This window comes from Miscanthus floridulus, chromosome 9 (assembly GCF_019320115.1).
Source record: "Miscanthus floridulus cultivar M001 chromosome 9, ASM1932011v1, whole genome shotgun sequence".
Classification (NCBI taxonomy): domain Eukaryota; kingdom Viridiplantae; phylum Streptophyta; class Magnoliopsida; order Poales; family Poaceae; genus Miscanthus; species Miscanthus floridulus.
In genome coordinates this window covers 81,372,307-81,395,076 of record NC_089588.1, presented here as the reverse complement: position 1 = coordinate 81,395,076, position 22,770 = coordinate 81,372,307, and the positions used below count along the sequence as shown (strand labels likewise).

Below are 22,770 nucleotides of genomic sequence, written 5' to 3'. Positions count from 1 at the left end.
GTAATAAAGAACATACTTATTAACTCCCATTTCTAACCTGGAATAGGCAACGGCTGAAGTAATCCAGTAGATTTCAAATGAATGGCCTTGACTCTACTGCAGTTATCACACCTAGTGACATAGACGGAAATCTCTTTCTTCATCTTGGTCCACAAAAAATGGGTTTTCAAACCTTGATACATTTTGCTACTACCCAGATGGATAGACAACTTGGATGAATGAGCTTCATCTAAAATTTGATTTCCAAGACTTCTAAGGTGTTATAATGAGAATTTCTGACTAAGTGCATCTACTACAACATTGGCTTTTCCTAGGATGGTAGTGCACTTCCAAATTATAGTCCTTGATTAGCTCTAACCATCGACATTGCCTCATATTTAGCTCAGGTTGAGTGAAGATGTATTCGAGACTTTTCTGGTCAGTGTATATGTGACATGTGTTTCCCAATAAATAATGTCTCCATATCTTCAATGCATGAACAACTATGGTGAGCTCTAAATCATGTGTAAGATAATTGACTTCATGCTTTCTCAATTGTTGAGAAGCATAGGTAATAACTCGACCTTCTTGCATGAGCACACACCCCAAACCTTGTACCCGATGCATCATAGAATACATCAAACGGCTTTTCAATGTCGGGTTATGCTAAAACCTGGAGCTATAGTTAACAAGGTCCTTAGGGTGTGAAAAGTGGCTTCACACTCCTGGAGTCCAATTGAACTTTTCATCCTTCTAGAGTAGTCTGGTCATGGGCTTAGCTATTTTGGAAAAGTCAGGAATGAAATGACGATAGTAGCCTGCTAACCCTAGAAAACTTCGAAACTTCATGAACCAAAGTCGGGGCCTTCCAATCCATGACCTCTTGTACTTTGGATGGGTCTACCGAAATTCCATCTTTAGATAAGATATGATCGAAGAAAGGTACTTTGCTCAACCAAAACTCACATTTGCTAAATTTGGCATATAATTTATGCTCCCTCAATCTGGATAAGACAACTCTCAGATGCTCTACATGATCTACCTCATTCTCTGAGTAAATCAAGATATCATCGATAAACACAACCATGAACTTGTTGAGCTTGGGCATGAATACTGAATTCATCAAGTACATGAAGTAGGCAGGAGCATTTGTCAGTCCAAAAGAAATGACCAAATGCTCATACATGCCATACCTAGTGGAGAAAGCTATTTTAGGTACATCCTTTGGCCTGTCTGAATCTGATGATAGCCTAATGTCAAGTCAATCTTAGAGAATACCTTTGCTTTTGCCAGTTGATCGAACAAAATATCGATACGAGGCAAAGGATACTTGTTCTCAATGGTTACAACATTAAGCGGCCTATAATCCACACACATCCACAAGGCATTTGTCCTTCTTCTTTACAAATAAAGCTAGACATCCCCATGGAGACGAACTAGGTCGAATGAGACCTTTGTCCAAAAGTTCTTGTAACTGGATTTTAGGTTCGGCTAACTCATTTGGTGGCATCCTATAGGGTCTTCTTGAGATGGGTGCTATACTTAGCACTAACTCGATCTTAAATTCCTGCATCCCTATCAGGCGGTAAACCCAGCAATTCATCTAGAAATACATTTGGAAATTCATAGACTATTGGAATATCGCATAGGGTAGTGGCTTGAATAGCACAAGACAAGTTTTGAAGATCAAAACTCTGGGGAAGTGGTACTAGAAAAGCATTACTCCCCCTTTGGTTCTCTCAACATAATTGTTCTAGTGGTAGTGTCAATGAGAACTCCATGACCCCTCATCCAATTCATGCCCAAAATCACATCTATTGCTAGTTCTAGCAATATTAATAAGATCCATAGTGTACTCCCTCTCTTGTATAGAGATGAGCACATCTCTGACTAATTGATTAGTAGAAATAGTGTCCCCATCTAAACTTATACTATAACCACCCTTGTTTGCCTCAATTATCTTCTAATCATACTTAGATGCAAATGCTTGGCTCATAAATGAATGAGAAGCTCCAGAATCAAATAAAACAATCGCAGGATATTTATTAACAAGGAACATACTAACGGTCACAACTTCTCCCATGGGAATTTCTTCCACAACTATATAATGCATGTATCCAGGATGTGCTTTTGGATTGGCCTGTTTCTGATTACCCTAGTTTTGGTTTCCACCCTTCTTGGGATGGGGGCACTCCTTGGCCCAATGGCCCACCTGATTATAGTTGAAGAATGACTAGTTGCTTCTTGGTCCTACTGAGCTTCCCTTGGCCGGCGTTAACCTTGGGTATGGCAATGGTGAATGCCCTATGAAATGTCTTTTGAGGGTGACTGGCCCGAGCTTTCGGCGAAGGAGGCCTAAACTTAGGCGCCGGTGGATAAAATTGTGGCCTAGCTGCCACTAGAGCTCTAGACTAAGATGATCTTGAGGTGCCCGCCTCAGCTACTCTCTTGCGGCCCTTTGCTGCTACATGCAAGTTGTTCTAGTTCTCCTGGGTTTGGGCATCGCTGACAAACTCATTATATGTAGCACATCTTGAGTTGGCCATAGTCTTCATTAGTTTGGTGCCAAGGCCTCTCTTGAAGCTTTCTATCTTCTTTTCCTCTGTATCAACAAACCCTGGGACATATCGTGACAAATTGTTGAAGGCATCCATGTACTCGGTATGGGTCTTGGTCCCTTGGGTGAGTCTCATGAACTCAGCTGCTTTTATGCGCATCAGCCCCAAGGGATATGATGTCCCCTAAAGGCTAACTTGAACTATTCCCAAGTGACCTGTGCGTTTGTAGGTAGAGAAGACAGGAAATGGGTCCACCATATCCCTGCTGGTCCCTATAGTTGATGAGACACATACTCGGCCTTCTGATGCTCAGTAACCCTCAATAGACAAAACTTTTGCTCTATTTTGTTCGGCCACTCATCCGCCTAGAGCGGTTTTTTGGCCTCTTTGAAGATTGGAGGCTTGGTGTCCTAGAAGTCCTTGAATGAACTATGCTGAATTTGGTTCTGGCCCTTAATGTTGCTAGTGGGCGTGAGCAGTGTTCTATGCAATGAGGGGTAGTGTATCCTCCATGGCTCTCTAATTTCCTAGGAATTGTGCGAGGAATTCATTCACAGAGGCAGTGGTGGTAAGTCACCATCATTGCCACCTTGGCTGGTGCTTGCTCTAGCACAAGTGTGAGTCATGTACAAAATTACAACAATAAGTGATTATTGGATGATGTCAAGAGATTGTAGATGAATTGTGTAATTATGCCAAACTAAAATTACTGGAGAGAATCTTAGATTCATACAATAAAATAGAGGCACAATAATTCATTCTTCACAACATAACATAACCAATTTGATCACTTATCGTACTTGCAATGCGTTAACATGCATGTCATATTTCACCAGTAAAATGAAACTAGAATTTTATCAAAGTTCAACCCATCATGGATTAACATGCAAAGTACCAATATTACACTGAAGTTATGTCATGAGTACTGAAGTTCAAACTACAAGTCCATTACATAAATAGCAGGGATACAACTAGTGCTTCAAACTAGTCACTAAACGGCTCTACTCTTCAGTGTGCTCGCTGTCAAGGTTAAAGATAGCATCATCCTCATCCTCTAGATCCACTTCTTCTTCCTCCCTACCATCATCTTCAACTAACATCTCTGGATGTTCTTCTTCCTCATCAAAGAGCGGGTGTAGTTGGTTGTTCAGATAATGCACCTCATGCTGAAGATCAACCACCACGTTCAGGGTATGTGCAAGCTGCTAGCGCAAGTCCCTTTCGACTCGATCCTGTTGCATGGTTAGGGCTTTGGCTCTATTTCGTGCTACTTCTGCTAGGGCTGCATGGTGTTTTGCTTGGATCTGCTGGCACGTAGCTGTGAGTGCCTCAGCATGAGCAGCCTCTAGCTACTCCTGGAGTCCTACTAGCACTGCCTGATCATCAGCTCTTGCCACTTGGGCGGTAGCTCTCTACTGATTGACCTATTCAATCTGAGTGTGGAGATTTCCCAATGCTACATAAGCTTGATCGGTGTCCCAACGAGCCTCACTTGCTTCCTTTTTATGCTTGTGCACATGCTTCCTCACTTTATGCTGTGTAGCTTCGGCCCTCATGAGCCTATCCACGCAAGTGGTATAGGACTCCTGCCAGAAGTCCCTGCTGTCCTAATGAGCATAAAACATCTTCATCACGACGAACATCGCACTCATAGCAGGACTAGAATTATCTGCCCTCTCATCCTAGTCCCGGATCAACGCATTGCAGTTGCATTGTGCCCAAACTACTGTAGATGGATCCACCCGAGGAAAAGTACCAGCGACACTACCGGTAAGCTCATCCCCATGCTGCTGACATATTTGGCTAAGCACCTCAAAAGCAACTACCTGGGCACTTTCCCAAGGAGTTTTTCCTTCAGATTCTTCCTTCCACTCCTACCATAGGGGTGCTTGGGTATGAGCTGGTATGGTTAGCTACACCTCATACCATGGCTATCCTTCTAGGTATTCCTCATTCCAAAAATAGAGAGGCAGGTTCGGTATATCCCACAAAATGCAGGACCCTCCAAAGTAGGGTAGGGGTACCAAAGATTTCCCTGAAAAGTCTCACTCCTAGCTGATGCTTCCATTTGTCCCAACAAAATGGTGCAACTCTCTGTGAGAACAACATTATAATAGAAAAGTGTTACTTAACTGAATAAGAGACTTATAATGGGAGGAACAATGCAAGTGTGTAATGAATGATTGATCTTGATGCATCTACGTTTCGTACGTCCTCACAAACTTAGGAAAATGAAAATTCTAATGACATACATGGTGGCATACATGTGTTCTCTCATATATAACATAGCTAGTCGGGCTACACATTTCGCTGTTAGTGTACTTGCACAAGAATTTCATTTTAGCCCAACCCCACTAGTATATATGCAGAAATAAAAATCTCGGCTCTAGGTTGCAAGCTAAATACTTCCATATATATACTTCCTGTATCAAAGCTACCCGAAAGTAAATACGTCCCATATATACATATAAATATGCATATATAGTCATATCAAAGCTAACCCACAATTAAATACCTCTGTATATATATGAGACATATATATACTTTAGTACCAACTGCTAACTCTCCCCATTACACCGCACGCTCACATCTTGCGGTCATACCACTGTGATGATGAGTGGTATCTTACCTTGGGCGTAGAGGCATTTGATCCATACATTATCACTCAAGTGAATGACATCCATACAATAGCACGCCGTATGGATGACAAAAATAAAACCCCCAAGTTAGTACTTAATTAGCCACCTAAAAACCCTTAACTGGGCATAAAGAAAGTGATCACTAACACACTTTAGATTCAAACACCTATATATATAGCTATTAGTTGCTAAAAACTGGTTTTGGAAAACAAAAACCTTTGTTTTAAATACACATGTGGCAATTAATGTTAAATCTTGCTCTTATGCTGGCTGTAGCAGAACCGGCCAATTTATAAGAGCACAAGTACAATAATATCCTACAAGCGGTCGCTACTGTCATACTTGAGCCCATATAAACCCGGTAGTCTGTCGAGTACCATGAAGGGTCTCGATTCAACCAAGATCAGATAAAATAGTAGCAGAAGCAATTAAAGTTATTAAAGTTCACAAATACAGTTCCATACATTAGAGTACGATTAAAAGTTATTACAAATGAAGTTTAGATAAAATAGTAGCAGAAGCAATTAAAGTTTGAAACCAACATCCCCATCGTTGTTCAAATACTATGCCAGCTCATGATCATAATCCCACAAAAGCATAAGAGAGGGATTAACGAGAGATGCCTTGCCTAGGGCCCTACTCCTCGTCCACAGCGGGACAGAAGTAGTTCTTACAGTAGCCATGAAACATAGTATTATCTACAACAATGGGAAATAAACTATTGAGTACAAGAAGGTACTTAGCTAGACTTACCCATCATAAACTAAAAATAAAGTGACTCCAAGGATCATGCAAGGCTTTATAAGTGGAGCTAGCTTGACAACATTTTGCATAAAAAGCCACTAATTCAAATATACCTTTTATAATTTGGTCATCAAGTTAATTATAGCTATTCATCTCTAGATTCACAACTAACCTATGCTAAACATGTGGTATGTTATTTAGTAGCATACAGTAGTAACCATAGCCAGTGTAAGATTTTCATATTCATCAGGACCATCATATTCCATAATCCAATTACTATGATGTTGGGACTAGCCAAGTTTCTCATTGTCCGAGAGAGACAGCGATTTGAATCGATTTCAACCCGCTAGGAATTTATTCCTAACACAAACCCAAACAGACCAGATCAACGGTCACCTTATGTCACCTTTGGTACAACTTAGGTCCACATTTCACGGGTTCGATCAGCGTCGCACAATTATGGATGACCAGCTAGCAGGACGTTCAGGCTCGGCCTACGCTTGGGCTCATGTCTGGCTCCCCACACATCTTTACTACCATCTAGAGTGTACACTCTTATAGAATGGGGCTAGGCCTAAGTTGAGCTACTCGGCTTCACGGTCGGAATGAGTTATCCGGCCAACTAAGTGAGAGGCATGCGTTCAATCTCGATAGAAGCGCCAATAGTGGCATGGACGGAATCACATGAGCCACCCAACACATAGACTCCGTCCGACCTCCAGTTACATTACCCCATGGTTCTTTTCCACGATAGCAAATATAGCCAACCATGCTCCAGTATCCACCTATATCTCATAGGTGACAGGAAATCACCCATCTTCTACCGGTCTAAGCATGGCTAAGCATATATTTGATCCTGGACCTACACAGGGTTCAAGGTATATTTATCTGGACAAGGTAGTTTAATACATCAAGTGTTTCCAATTCAACTCTTATAATCTAATGCATCAAACATAAAGGATTCAAGTGATATTTTGTAAAACATGGAAGGCTTAAAATGCTCTGGGGCTTGCCTTTGATAAAAGAAGTTGGCCTATGGTTTGGGACACTCGGGTAAGTCTTCAAGAGTTTGCTCGTCTCCTTCTAGAGCTATAGCCTGAGGTGCCTCCTGTTGTTCCTCCAGCTCTAGTTGAATTTAATACCAGTTAGATAAGTGAGTTATCTACAACTTTGTTATTAACAAGTTTTACAAAACAGATCATTGTCACCATGAAATCATCACCACAACAGAAACTACACATGCAGTCATCTAGTTGAATTATAAAGCAATAATTAACTAGTTGCCTATAAACAAATACTTCTAAACCTCACTAATAGTATCAATAGGTTATATGGATCACACACACCACATAAAACATCATGGTTAAGCCTAACTAATTTATTTATATTAATTTATTAATTATCTTAGATAATAAGGTGATTTACAAGTAAATATTTCTATTTCTGAATAAATTTCTAGAAAATTATAGTAGGCTACAAATAACCCTAATAGTCTACTATACAAATTTTATGCCATTTGGATAAGTATAACTACCTCTACAAAAATAACAAGTTACATATGCCTATTTTAGCAAAAATAGTTTAGCATAGTGAAAAGTGTCAAACAACAGATTTAATATTTTTCTTACTTTTCTCCTAGCATGAGAATAATGTGTAAAAAATTTTGCATGATCATATGTTATGTATTTTTACCCCATTTATTTTCACTAGAAAATAGCAATTATTTAAGATTAAATAGGAAGACCATATTTAAATTATGCTTAATGTAGGTTTAATATTTTTCCTATCTATAGCATGTCAACACAAGACCAGCAAAATTAGAAACACAATTTTATCACCTTCCTAGCTCAAGTTATGCAATTTACAAGATATAAACTATTTTAAAAACACTTATCTTGCTGAATTTAATTCTCCTAGAAAAACACCATAAACAATAGATTTCATATTTTTATCAAATATTACACTTCAAGATGAATCTAAAAAAATTGGTTCACCCCATTTGGATACTCCTAGCTCTAGATATAATTTTTTGAAGTTAGCAACAAAATCTATGAAAATAAATAAAGAAAATCAAATTTCCAACCGGGAGCTACAGCTAGGTGCACCCGGTCTATACACCCATGGTAGCTAACAACGGGGTCCCATAGGTCAACTCAGCCCCACGTGCTAGTGAGACCGAGGCAGAGGCGGCGGTTGATCGGTGAAAAGCTCACCGACGGTGAGGTCTCCGACCGTAGCATCACCCCCGACGTGTTCCCCAACCCATTTCGCATCTACGGGTGCCCTTGGTTGGCTAAGAGGCTCGCTAGAGCTAGCTCGACAGTGGCCATGGTGGTTGGCAGCGCTGCGCTTCAGTGGGCTCATCATCTCTAGTGATAGCAAGCCAAGGTGAGCACTGCTGCGACTTCAGGGCTACCAAGTGAAGACCTAGGGTTAGGTGAGGGCAACGGTGGAGCGGCGGTGAAGCTTGGCCGCATGCATGGCATGGCGGTGGCGAGAGCAAGGCGGTGAGCAGCCATGTTCTAGTGCCGGTGTGCCAGCATTGGCTCAACACGCCAGCGGTGTGAGCTAGACCTGACCCTAGGCTAACCCTAATGAAAAAGCATGAGTGAGATGGCTCAGTGGAGCATGGCCATGGTGAGTGCAAGCTCGGTGGTGCTCTGGCGATGGCGTGACCACGGTGATGGTGCATAGTCCTTTACCTTGGCTTGGGTTAAGGCAATGGGTGGTCGGCGAGGTGGAGGAGGTGATGGATGAGCGGTGGGCGAGATATGACGAATGGCGGTGCGGTTGTGGCAGTGAGCGAGCATGGAGGAGGTGCGGCGGCGATGGCGCGGCACACTGTGGCTTCGCTCGGGCATGGCAAGGTGAGAAAGAGGCAAGTGAGAGCGAGTGAGGAATGAGGGCGTGTCACTATCGTTTTTCTACCCGTGTCGACCTGACTAGTGGGACCGTTGCTGGCGGGCGGCCTCCAAGCGGTGTCTATGGCCTGATGCCGGTCGGTCATGACGCGCGCGCGTGGCGTCGGTTTCAGACACCATTGAACCTGACTGATGAAGCAAGTTCAAGTGATCAGTCCTCCTAATCCATGGTGATTTAGCAAAAACTTACTTAATAAAAATTATAGAGCTACGTGAGTACTACAAGATTGCTTAAAGGAGTTTTGTCTAATTCACAATGGTTTTCAAACTAGAAAGCTCTAAAGTGAGGTACCTTGAAACTGAAATTCAGTTAAAGACTTAGAGAAATTTCAAGTTTTGAAAATAGCATTTTGTTGATACTTGTGAGCTCTATTTGACCATGTTAGACACATGGCCATGATGTGAACTCTATTTGACCAAGAATTAGCTCATGACCCATAAATAAAGTTTGTTACCCATGATGTGAACTACAACTTTTATTTAGGTCACACGACCATGCAAAGACTCTAAGCTACTATTCAACTTTGGTCAAACTAGCATCATAAATATGGCATTACAAAGTAAACCAACACTTAGAAGCAAAATTGGCTTAAGTCATGAATATAAACATTGTTCCAAATATCATTCTAGATGTGTCTAAGGTATTTTGGTGACCTCACAACCATCTCATGCATTGGTCACATATGATCACAAGCATAATTAAGTATATGAGCAATATCACATGTGATAAAGAGAAGGTAAATGAAATGAAACTTCATATGCTCATGCTCATGAATGCTTGGATGATGCTTGTGCTCATGAAATGTAAATGCCAAATGTAATGCTTACCACTAGGGTGTTATAGAATCGAGGTGGAGTAAGGGGCAAGGACTCTAGGAGGAGTAGGAGGCCAGGAATTGCCACGTCATCGATTCCACATCAACTCTCCCAACCACCATTGGATGAACCGACCTAAAACCACCTTAGAATCAATGGTGTAGATCGTAGGAAGGAGTACTCAGTGATGGAGGGTGATGCGCCACCCTCATGGGTCGAGTGGCCTCCCTAGTGGGCCGGCTAGCTCACTATGGTGCTAGGTGGGCTCCTCCTTCTAGTGGCGATGCTTGGGCTCCGTCTTGGGTCGACTTTCGTAGGTGTCATGGGTAGAATCACTTGTTGTCGTCGGTTTGCTTGTTTAAAGTGCATGACAGTGGTTCCAGGAGCTAATTTTTTGGATAAATCCTCCTACAGTCATGAAATCACAAAAGCTCATGGAATTCATTAGTTTAAACCCCTAAACCTTCATTGGTGATTACATTTATGCCCTTATACATGTTTAATTAATGGTTTATAATGGTTGTTAACTGCCATCAATAGTTTCCAAGGAGCATAGTAGAATTAGGTTAGCCACCATATATATATCCACCATATACATCTACACACATGCACATCTTGATTTGATTGTATGACTTAACTCTTTTTGGATCCGAGGTTCGACTTTACAATATATGCATTGCAAGTATGCTCTAGATTTCTCCCTACCTATGAACTCCACATAAGCCTTAGTGGTAGGAAGAGAAAAGGCATAACATCTTTATTGCCTTGGTGAGGATCCACAAATACCACATATATTGAGAGACTTGAGAATGCCATACAATGGAATCTCAGAGTTTTATTTTGAAAACTTATAAAAACTCTGAAACTAATGGTGGAACAAAGACCTTGAGACATAGTGCTTGACTTGATCATTCTAGTCTTTCAATTGCTCAAGACCCAAGTGAAGGCTAAGAAGCCCCATGGTTGAAGGTAATATGGGTAAGTTTAAAAGTCAGATCAGTTTATTCTAATCCAGAGGAAAATTTTAATTGAACACCGGTGTACATTTGAGGAGTGAAAGCATTGTAGCAACTCCTAATCCATTGGTGAGTTTTGCTTTGCTCAGGGACTAGGCAAAGGTTAAGCTTGGGGGAGCTTGTTGACGGTCACTAACATCAATTATAAACCATCAACATAACCCTGCATATATAGTTAATTCCATCACCAAACATAGGTCTAGGTGTTTAAACTAATAAATTCCATAAGTTTTGGTGAATCTATGTTTATAGGAGGATTTACTTAGAAAACCATCAAGGAGGGACTATTCATCAAAGCAAATCACATTTATTTGTAGCGAAATCAATGTGGGAAGAGTCTAGAAGGCAAACCACCAAAGCGAAGGGAAGGTAGCTACCATGTGGGGCTAGCCGGACCCACATGCAGGGCGCCTGGCCCCCTGGGCCCACCTGTTAGCCCCTCCTTCAAATGTCGGTTCTCCACCACCTCCTAGATTGCATCTACGCCGTTCTTTCAAGTCGGTTTGATCCTGAGGGTCTAGAATTGATGCTCCAGCCTATATATAGTAGCCCCTACCCCCCCTTCCTAGAGCATTCCTGAAACCCTAATTCATATCTCTCATTCAGAGATCAGGATACACCAGGAGGATTAGGTCTAGACTCTCCAATGTAATAGATTTTTAGCTTGAGAGTGAGGGTTGAGTTGGGCTCATGCTCAAGTTTTGGATTTAGCCTAGGGAGGCTTGGCAAAGCCTTGTATCTTCACCTTCACTTCTACATCTTATAAGACTTATTATCAATTCATCATATTCCTATCTACATGGCTATGCTTACTTTGAATATATATCTTGTTAGTTATGGTTATCATTACTTTTGTGTGCGGGTTCATAGAGCGCATAGCCTGCTAGTTTATCGATTGGGCTAAGTAGCCGAGGCTCATATAAGCATGGTGCTTATACGATGCTCTACCTATGAGTGCACCCTATTCTCTAGTTGGGTGGTAGCCACGGGAGGTGACAGCCCCCTCTATCCTTTGTAGTCCATGATGAATTGCGCCGGTTCTTAAATTGTAGGACCGTAGTTGCATCAGAAGAGTTATCTATCGTGGGTACTCTACCATATAAGTGGCGTCCCAAAGTGCACAAGAGTAGAGTTAGTCTTAACTATAGTTGGATGTATATATACTTCGACCATGTAATACGAAAGTCATAGGAATCTACCTCACTCGTTGCTCTCCTGAGTTGACTAATTTATATTATCTTATAGATCTACCCCCTAAGTATCATTAACCTTAATTGCTATCATTACCTTCACCCTTGCTCTAGCTATGCTGGTATGTTGACTGATAGATACTCCTTTGATATTTAATAAGTCTTTACTCCATTGTTTCCCTATGGTAAAATATAAATAACAATACCTGGAATACTCCTAGTAAAAATGCTACAATGGTATTCTGTGCGCTTGTGGAATTCTTCATATTCTATTTGCACTTATAAATACCAACAATAGGCATAAGCATAACTTTTCTATGGGAGAATACCTTGTTTCTGGGTCCAAAAGCCTTCTACTCAGATAGAAAATGACCCGTTCCTTCCCTTCAAATTCTTGCATTAAGGCCAATCTAATTATATGGTTATCAGCCAATACGTACAATTTAAAGGGCTTGCCAAGTTGTGGAGGGACCAGCACCGGTGGAGCCTTCATGTATTCCTTAATCTCATCAAATGCCTTTTGTTGTACGTCACCCCATTTAAATTCTTGATGAGCTTTTAGCTTCAACAGGGGAGAGAACTGGTAATATCTTTTCTAATAGATTTGAGATGAATCTCCTAATGAAATTAATCCTTCATATTTTTTTGCCCAACTTCAATCCCCCTTTTAGTGCACCATGAAACCCAAGAATTCTCTGGCTGATACTCCAAAAGCACATTTGTTTGGGTTCATCTTCAAACCATGTTTCCTTGTGCACTCTAGAGTTTCCTATAGATTAGCTAGGTGTTCTCTATAACCTTTGGATTTCACAACCACATCATCGATGTATATCTCAACTATTCTATCGATCAAGATATAATTCATAGCTCAGTTGATAAGTTGCATCAGCATTTTTCAAACCGAAAGTCATGACTACCCACTCATATAATTCAATGGCTCTAGGACACCTAAAAGTAGTTTTAGGAATATCATCTTTGGCCATAAAAATCTGATTATAGCCTGTGTTGCCGTCCATGAAGCTAATAACTTTGTGCCCTTGATGCTGCATCTACTAATAGATCAGCTATCAGCATTCGATAACCATCCATAGGTGTAGCTTTCTTTAGGTCTCTAAAATTAATGCAAACCCTTAGTTTGCCATTCTTCTTGAGCATGGGGACTATGTTTGAAATCCACTCGGCATATCGACATTGCCGAATGAAATTGGCTTCATATAGCCTTGTGATTTTCTTTTTAATGTCTTCAAGCAATTCGGGTTTAAATCTTATTTAGGCTTGCTTGAATGGTCTTCTGAATGTGTACGCGAAAGATTCTGCACTCGCTAGTATTATGAGTGGTGGCATTGTGGAACTTGCAGTATTTCTTCCCCTTTAACGCAGGTAGTCTCAACTGCTTCTTCTCTAGCAGCAAGTGAAAGATCCTATCAGCATTCTAGACATCGAAGTCATAAACATCTTTCTTTTCCTTCACCCATGGACACGATACTAGAACCTTGCCCCATGTCCATTCAACTGTCATGACTTTTTTATCTTCATTGGAGTCTACATCATAGGGATCAGTCATAGCAGCAGTCCCCTTCAAATACTTCTCTTTACGTAGGGTCTGATGCTGACTTTCAAAAGCAGACACTCTCTAAACTAAATGGGCCAAGCTTTCAAACTCCTAGCCTTTGAACTTCTCTTTGATCAATGGAGACATCCCTTGAAGGGCCAATCCAGCCAATTGCCCATCAGACAGATTTAATGAGTAGCAACGAGTCCTTACTTCTCTGAATCTCTAAATGAACTCAGAGCCCGACTCATTGCTTCTCTGCCTCATGCTTGTTAGATCTGTAAGCTTCTTCTCTCCTGTCCCACTGTAGAAATATGCATGGAACTTTTTTTCCAGATTGGCCCACCTAGTGACAGAGTTTGGTTTGAGTGAAGAAAACCAACTGAAGGCTAGTCCAGAGAGGGACAAAGGGAAGAACCGAACTTGTCTGCCTCCTCAACAGATGCATCTCCGAGCTGAACAAGATAGCGGCTGATATGTTCCATGTTTGTCATCTCGTCTACCCTAGTAAATTTGGAGAAGTCCAGGACCCTATAGCGTGGAGGGAGCTGCACCATATCATACCAAGCAGGGTATGGGCACTAGAAGGAGCCAACTTGCCCTTTGGGCTTTAGACCAAACTAGCTCTGCATCATAGCAACTATTCTATTGGCAAATTCATCAGCATCCATGCCAACGGCTTCCTGTCTTGGCTATCCTTGGGCCTGGGCTTGAGATCCTTCCGCTTGAGCTTGTTGACCCTGAGCCTGAGACTGTTGTCCTTGAACTTGTAGCTACTATCCGTTGTAGTTATAAGGATTCTGATACCCAGGGTGTGGCATCATCTCGTACATGCTGGCATCACAAATTGGATGATAACCTTCTAGATAGTCGATCTGGGCCTTGTGAGTGGTATATCCTTGTAACCGACTATTGAAGAAGTTAGCACCGACATCTGTGGTGATCCATTGTACTAACAGAGCAATTTTATAGGCCGATTGAGGTGGCTGATATGAAGTAGTGAACTTTCCCTGAAACGGCCGTTGCACAACCTGCTGACTGATTGATGAGGTTGGCTGCTGGACTGAATAAACTTGGTTTTGTCCAGTTGGAAGCATGTTTTTGAGTTCACCCCTAGTATAAGAGTAGAACATTTTTGGGTGGATCTAGATGGAAGGAATATTTTTGCGCCTACCCCTAGTGTAGGAGTAATGCATATTTGGGTGGTGTGTACATGATCCTTATTTGAAGAGCATGACAAATCTCTCATAAGGGTCAACAAAGCTTGATAAAACTCAATGCAAAAGCAAGCAGCATATATGTGGAAGTTTTCTAGCCTAAATAGCATGTATGGCTCTGGTGGGAATTCAAGCTTTGTCATACAGGAACTCATCTTGTAGCATTTTTGTGTTTTTCAAAATATAAATCTCTAGAACTTTAGTGTGACTTGGAACAAGATAAACAACAGCTCAGACCTTCTCATATCATATCCATCAATTACCTAGACTTAGATCAAGCATTCGCTACCCACAAGTTTCAAGTTCAGAGTAAATCTTTATATGAAATCAGTCGTATCCAAAACTCGGGAGAATTCAGAGGCTAAAAACTAGGTACTTGAAATGAATTACAATAGAGCAACTATTCGACATTTCTATTTAAGAGATTATATTGAGTCCTCTTTACTTTATTCAACTCTTAAAAATAAATTAAAGCAAACTAGACACACCTTTTTATTTTGTTTTCAATTTTACTAGATCACACATTATTACTATAACTATATATATTTATTATATAGATAACTTTTTATTTTGTTTTTCATTCACTATTTTCTTAACTATTTAAAAGAAACTAAAATTAAAACAAAAAGGAGAAAGAATACTTATCCTAGATACACGGGAGTGCTTCTCCCCCAAGCTAGCTCTTTCGATGAGGGTTTGGTGTTGTAACTCCTTCAAACCAGACTTCTCCCTATGAAGTTCATTGTCCAAACACCTCGGTTTACTCTAAAAGGATTCTTGTGATGATGCATCTATTGGTCATGTCACCTTCTTCTGCCAAACCCATCTTGTGTTTTGAATTTAATTTTGGGTTGATAGGTTCAAAACTTTCACTTGTAGAAATTGGGGAATTAACTAACTCACCCACACTTTGCTTGAAGTGTGCCCTGCTCATCAAGACAAGGTAGAGATAAGTGCCTAGGCTCTGTTGGTGGGAAAACACCAATAGAACCTAAAACTTTATTTATTCTTCTCTATCCTGAGGCACTTTGAACAAGATGAAGTTGATGTTATGTGCTTTGTTCAATTATAACATGGGTGGTAAGATCAGAAGATTGAGCATGAATGTAGCATTTAAGTATATTTGCAAAAAGGGTTGAGTTGCTTAACCTAAGGAAGGATTGTCTTTCTCTACATAATGTATCAATCTTTACATGTTTATGACTATCAGCTTCCAGAGATAAGGTGTGCAACCTTTTAGCTTATTTGGTTAAAATTATGAGATTAAGAAAGTGGTGCTAGGAACAAGCTTGAAGAACTAAACATGTTGAGTTAATCAGGTTGGATCAAGTAAGTTTGTAACTCAAACATGTTTGTTTCTTATTTATTGCATACCAGAATCAGGGAAAAACTTTAAATAATGACCATTTACCTTTGGATGTTACCTTTGTCATTGGAGCGTGATGACGTCATGTGACGAAGGGTAGATGACTCATGATGGTCCTTCTTATTTGCTTGAAGTTTTCCTTTTTTGGCTAGCCTCGCAGTATGAGGTGTTCATGAGCTTCTTGTCTCCTAGATTACACCCTTTCTTTCTTATCCTTTTGTCATGCCATCTTTCTGCTCTTCGATCTTTTGACACCATGTTAGACCTTCCGCCTCACTCATTGTTTTATGCCTGCAAAAGATTAGTGGACACACATACCCGAAGGAATATACAATTTTGAAACACGGGTTGTTTATCCAGAATTTTGTAAATTTCCTCTATGCTAATGAAAAGAATGTGTTAGAATTATTTTAGCATAGTTTTTGTTTATCATATTCTATAGAAGCATGGCTTCAAGGCAAAGGTAACTTGAAGCTAAAGACAAAGTGAATGATCTTTGATACTTACAGTTCTTTCATCCATGATGAATGAGCTATGTCTTCTCTGCACCATGTGATTGGAGTTCGACATGTGCCTCACTTCATTCTCTGATTTGAATTCATCTCATGACTTACCCAAATTGAATTGAGAATTTCCTGTAGAGGTTAGTCCAACAAAATATCCAGTGTCTTCACAAGTAATTTTTAGTTCAATAACCAAACTAGACTCCATGTCTAATTTGGCTAAGGGAGGCTATTTAACCTAAGCACCATGCTTAATTTAAATGCCTATGGAAGTATGTGCAGTACTTCCAAACCAAAGCTTACTATGGCAGGCAAAGGTAGCATGAAAGCATTATAGAGATTTATTCAATTGGAGATGAAAGAGCATGGTTGTTTATTTACCAAATTTAGTATGGCTTAAAGGTAGAGACAACCAAAATAATTTAGCAACATGGCAAGAGATTTTTCAGAGAAGTCCATCCCCCATGCTTGAATTTTGCAAATGTAAAATTAAGTTTGGATGGATGTGATTAAATGTTGCATGATAATTGGTTGGACATACCTTGCGTCAGTCATCCTTCATTCTTTGTGCTTCAAACCTAAATGGTTAGTGACAAAAATACCTGAAGGAGTATTTTCACAATTATATTTCTATGCTTATTTCACAGGGGCATTACAACAAAAGGTCAAAGCTAATGTTATCTCCCGAAAGTGCTTGTTTTTCGGACAGAAGCTCGTCCTTGGGAAACCTTCGAATTGCGTTTCTAATTGGTGAAGTGCTTTCCCCTCCAACACCAACCTTCATGTACCTATCTCAACATTCATGCCAATGAGATTTGCAATATTTATGATAAACATATGCATCTACAACCAGCCTTTCAAAGTCTTTATGAACAGGAAGCATGAGAGGGTTGAAGATCTCATGTGTGGCAATGTTGGAGAGACCAATTAATTTAGGAGATTTCTCATGTGAGCATGGATTTATAATATTTATGATAAACATTGCATCTACAACCTCTCATGTGAGCATGGAAGTTAATTTAGGAGATTTCAATAGGTGCTCATGAAATAACTTCCATTCTCATCGATGTCATCTTCTTGCTCCAAGGTTGTTTCTTCATGAATGTCTATAGGCAGAAACATTGTCTCCATCATTCCATGCCTATGACATTCATTGGTCATTTTGTTGTTCAAGATTTCCCTTGGATTGGTGACTCTCGGGTTGATCTTATCTAAAGCCTCATCCTCCCATTCAATGGCACTGGCACAAAAGTTCTTAATATCCTCCAGCCATTGTTGTTGCTCTTCTTGGTCTTCCTTGAGGCCTTCATGACTCCTATGCTTTGGGTGTCTTAGTGGATTTCTAGGATCATCATGAGTCTTAGAAGAAAGAGGTGTAAGAGAGATCATTGGGGTTATGGATGGGTTTAGGGATATGTTCAGATGAGACATCTAATATGGGCATAGAAGGGGAGAGAATAGGAATGGCTTCTAGATAGCTTGGCTCTCCTTCTATGGTTTCACTAGACATGCCACCCTTATATTCTTCCCAATGTCCTATATGGGAATAAGGACACTTTCTAAGAGATCCCTTCTTGAGAGGATTTGAATTATATTTGTTCAAAGGCCTCTTATGTAGCAATAAGCTTTTCCCAAAATCAGCATCAAAGATGTCATCCTTAATTTCAATATGGATTTCCAAAGGTGGAATTCCTTCTTCTCTTAGGGGATTTTGGGGTATTAGTGGTTCAGGATTGATAGCTAAATCTTGGAATTGGAGTGGTTGTGATTTGGCTATCAAAACTTCCTCTTCCTGTTTGGGAGATGATTCCTTCTCTTCCTCAGGGAGTTCATTATGAATGCTAGTGTAGGTGAGTCTTTCAACTAATTCTATGAAGCATAAATCTTTCTTCACTAATAGACAAATGAAGGAAAGCTCTGTCTAGAGGCTTGATGAAGGGTTTGCGCAGAATCCTTGCTAAGACCCATATAAAATGTTGAAGGAGCATCAGGTCTAAAATAGCAAGGTCCAGGCCAGTGATGATGAGACTATTAATATGTTCCTATGATGTGCCAAGAGATTCTTCTTCTAGTTGTCTAAAAGTTAGAACCTCTTTTCGAAGGCTGACTACTTTAGAGATGAGAAAGAACATTAAACAAAATTTAGAGAATAACATGTTCCCAATCTCCTTACATACTTCCTATAGTTTGACTACCATTGTTTAGCTCTTTCCATCAAAGAGAATGGAAATAACTTCCATCTTAAGGTCTTGTCAGACATGCTAGCTGATACGCAAGCATGCATAGGTCTATTCAAACTCTTGTAGGTGTGAGTATGGGTTTTCATTGCACCTTCTCCTGAGATTTTATAAAACACTGGGCATAACTCATAGCCTAGGTGCTAGGACATGCTCTGAAAGATTTCAGTGGCTTGAGGTTTGCACTCGTGGGTTTAGCATATTGATAAATAGGAGTGGAATCCATAGTAAAATGAAAAAGCAAAAAGAAAGAATAAAAGATAAAATGTCAAGCTAGGCTCAAAGTTAATTCAGTAACCATTTCCCCAGCAACGGTGCCAGAAAGCTTGTTGATATATTTAACGCACATAGATAAATCCTGCAAGCGCATAGATACCGCTGTAGCTTTCACCCAAAAGTATTCCAAGTATCGTATCCATAGGGAAACGTGTGAGGCTAACTACTGATCTAACTTAACAAGGGGTAGAGACTAGGTTAAGGTTTAACTTAACTAGGAGTAGCAACATGGCTAAGGATAAATAGGAGCAGTAGATAGGATAACCGAGGTTCTCTAATTCTAACTTGGGTAAGCTATGTCTTCTACTGTTCAACCTGGGAACATTACTTAAGGAAAGACACCAGCAGAGGATGCTTCCCATAGTAACCGCGTCCTACTTGCCCTACAAATGGGAGGTGGACTACAAAGGATCAACGATGCTATATAGTATGAGGCTATATAGTACATGATGTCACAACCATGATCTACCACCGATCAGAATGTAGGCATGCATCCACGATTAACCTAAGTCTAAGCACCACACTTACACTCACAATTAATACTCTATTCCCCCTAGGAAGAGAATAAAGCACTCAGAAGAGAGTCATGATCCTGTTGAACAATATAAACAAAATACTTACTTAAATCAGAAGTTGATTACTAGAGAAATCTCAGAAGCAAGCTCAAGTAGAACTTGAATCTACCAAGGTACAAGCCTTAGAGATAGCACCGACAGGCCGGTGTTGATAGTAGTTAACAACCATTATAAACCATCAAAGAAACATGAATAAGTGCATAAATATGATCACCAACAAAGGTCGAGGGGTTTAAACTAATAAATTCCATGAGTTTTGGCGAATCTGTATTTTCTACAGGGTTTAACTAGAAAACTATCAAGGTGGACCTACATGTCAGATTTAATTGCACTTATCCGCCGCAAAACGAACACTAGAAGGTTCTAGAGGACACCACACCAAGGCAGAGAGGCAGAGGTTGCCAGGCGGGGCTGGCTAGCCCGACTGGTAGGTTGCTCAGCCCCTAGGGCCCATTGTTAGCCTCTGCATCACAATGTCGGTTCTCCACTGCCTCCTAGGTTGCATCTACATCATTCCTTAAGTTGGTTTGATCCAAGGGCTCATGTTTAATACTCTAGGCTATATATACCAGCCCCTACCACCCCCCTGATGCATCAAGTCATTTGAGAAGACAGAAACCCTAATCATCCTCAGAGCTCCATCAATTCTAGGGCATAGCTAGTTAGGTTAGATTTAGAAGGAGGCAAGCATGCTTCACTTGGATTCCCGATCGTGTCAAGATCATGGTTTGTATAATCCTTGTACCCCCTCTCTCTTTTATATCTCCATTATTTTTATATGCTTGCTACAATTATTATGACAATATTAGTATTCATGTTGTTCATGTTCTTTGTTATAATGTTCATCGTCTACTTTGATTATATACTTAGTATAGCTAGTTTATCATTATGTTTATGCATAATTTCTGCAAAGCTCTCGCTCCAAAGTATACGGGGTGAGTGATCGACATTGTATAAGCATGGTGCTTATACAGTTGTTTACCTAGTGGATACACCCTATATTCCGAGCCATGTGGTAGATCAGCGAATGTGACACTCTCAGTTGAGTCCTTTGTAGTCCACTCCCCTGAATATAGATATTCAAGTAGGATCTAGTTACGAAGGAAGACAAGCTCTGTTCTTAATCTTCCTTAGTAATACCCCTTATGTGTAGATATAAAGATGATCTTAGCCATGATTGCTAGGTGTAATTGCACTAATCAATGTATGCTTTGACTTGTAATTAAGAATGACTTGGGAATTATTCCACTAATATTCTACCTAACCATGCTAATGCCATAGAAAGGAGTACTCTGAGTGATTTATCATTATCTTTGATCAATACTTATCATATATATCTTATCCTATGACTTACCCCTATTATGAGTAGAATATTGGTTATGGTTTACTTCTCCATCAATAGTATAAGTTATCAATACATGTCCATGCTAGACTTTCCCTATAGTAAAATATAAATAATGATACCTAGAATACTCTCGTGTGAAGTGCTACAATGGTACTAATTATCTATGCAGCTTGCAGATCCCTTTTCATTCACATATCTTTATATTCTCTCTAGTCACATAAAATGAATAAAGAACTACTTAGTATCATTCTAGTAGTGATGCTAGGTAGTACCAACAAGCATCTCTGGCACCATCACTAGGGATGACAACCTAGTAAAGTAATGTTAGGAGATGTTGGTAATTAATAGGTGGCTACTAAAACAAGTGACAAGTTAATAAATACCAACAAGCATTTCTGGCGTCGATTGCCGGGGAAGGTAGCTAGACAAAGGAAGTATTGATAAACTTATTCTTATTGATGTGATCAAGATAAACCACTAACCTCTGCTCAAATAGGTTTACCCTTGTTTTGTCTACTTGTGTATCTTATGTAGGGTAATGTATGATCGGTTTTAACCTTTCGACAAACTACATTAAAGATCCCAAAGCATTAATTAGGAGAACTAGAGCCAAACTCAAGAAAGTCTCAACTTTAGAATAAGAAGACAACCGGATAAGGCGAAGCTTAACACCTGAATTTGAAGCCATGGCTTACAAGACTCTTTGTGAATTCTCTGCTCCAACCACTACCAACATCCGTACTGGACCTAGTGTCAATGTTGTAGACAATGGATTCGAGCTCAAACCATCTCTCATCAACATGGTACAAGTTAGCTAGTTTTGTGGAAAGGCACATGAAGATGTGAGTACACATCTCCATCACTTCCTAGAGATCTGTAGCACTTTCACGATCAAAGGAGTAACCAAGGACGGCATACTACTTTGCCTCTTTCCATTCTCACTCTTGGGGAAGGCGAAGAAGTGGTTCTAATGCCAACAAAGATAGAAATACTATATGGGATAACTGCTCCACAACCTTCCTAGCCAAGTTCTTTTCCATAGGCAAGACCAATGCTCTATGTGGGAGAATTTCAAGTTTTCAGCAACAACATGATGAATCTATCCATGAGGCATGGGAATGCTTTCAAGACTACATTGCAGAATGTCCTCATCATGGGATGGAAAATTGGATATTCATGCAGACCTTCTACCATGGGTTAACCAATAGTACCCATGAGACTATGGATGTTGCTGTCGGAGGTGCATTTCTATCACTCACAGCTTCCTAGCTGCAACAGCTCTTGTAAAGAAGATGGCCTCCAACCAAGGTTAGAATGAAGAATGAGTTCAGACCTGCAAGAGGGGGGGTGGAGGTATACATCAACTCAAGGAGGTAGATATATTGTCTGCCAAGATGGACCTACTGATGAAGAAGCTCGAAGACCTGAGCTAATGAGATGAAACAAGTCATGCACATTCTTGATTCCCGCATGACATGTGAAGAGTGTGGAAACACTGGGCATTCAGGGAACAACTGTCCTAAAATTCATGAGGATGTGAACTTCATCAACAACAACTACTATCATCCTCCACAAAATCAAGGATGGAACCAGCAACAGAGGCCGAACTACCAAAGTAACTACCAAGGTAACCCTTCAAGGTAACAATTATAAAAACTTCAATCAACTACCCTTGATAGAATTAATTGCTAGCCAATCTAGACTCATGGAAGGATTATCTAAGAAGGTAGCTACCAATGATAAAATGCTAGAAAATATAAGTAATAGAATAGATAGCTTTGCTTCTATCATTAAGAACCAACATAGCTTTAATAAAATCATAGAATCACAAATAGC

At 40.2% G+C, this 22,770-nt stretch overlaps 1 non-coding gene across 1 annotated transcript; it reads right to left on the bottom strand.

The window, feature by feature from the left end:
• Positions 1-21,985: 21,985 nt before the first annotated feature.
• LOC136484658 (small nucleolar RNA R71) lies at positions 21,986-22,094 on the bottom strand. The gene has a single exon (XR_010766159.1). It is a non-coding gene; the product is annotated as a small nucleolar RNA R71 (small nucleolar RNA).
• Positions 22,095-22,770: the final 676 nt, after the last annotated feature.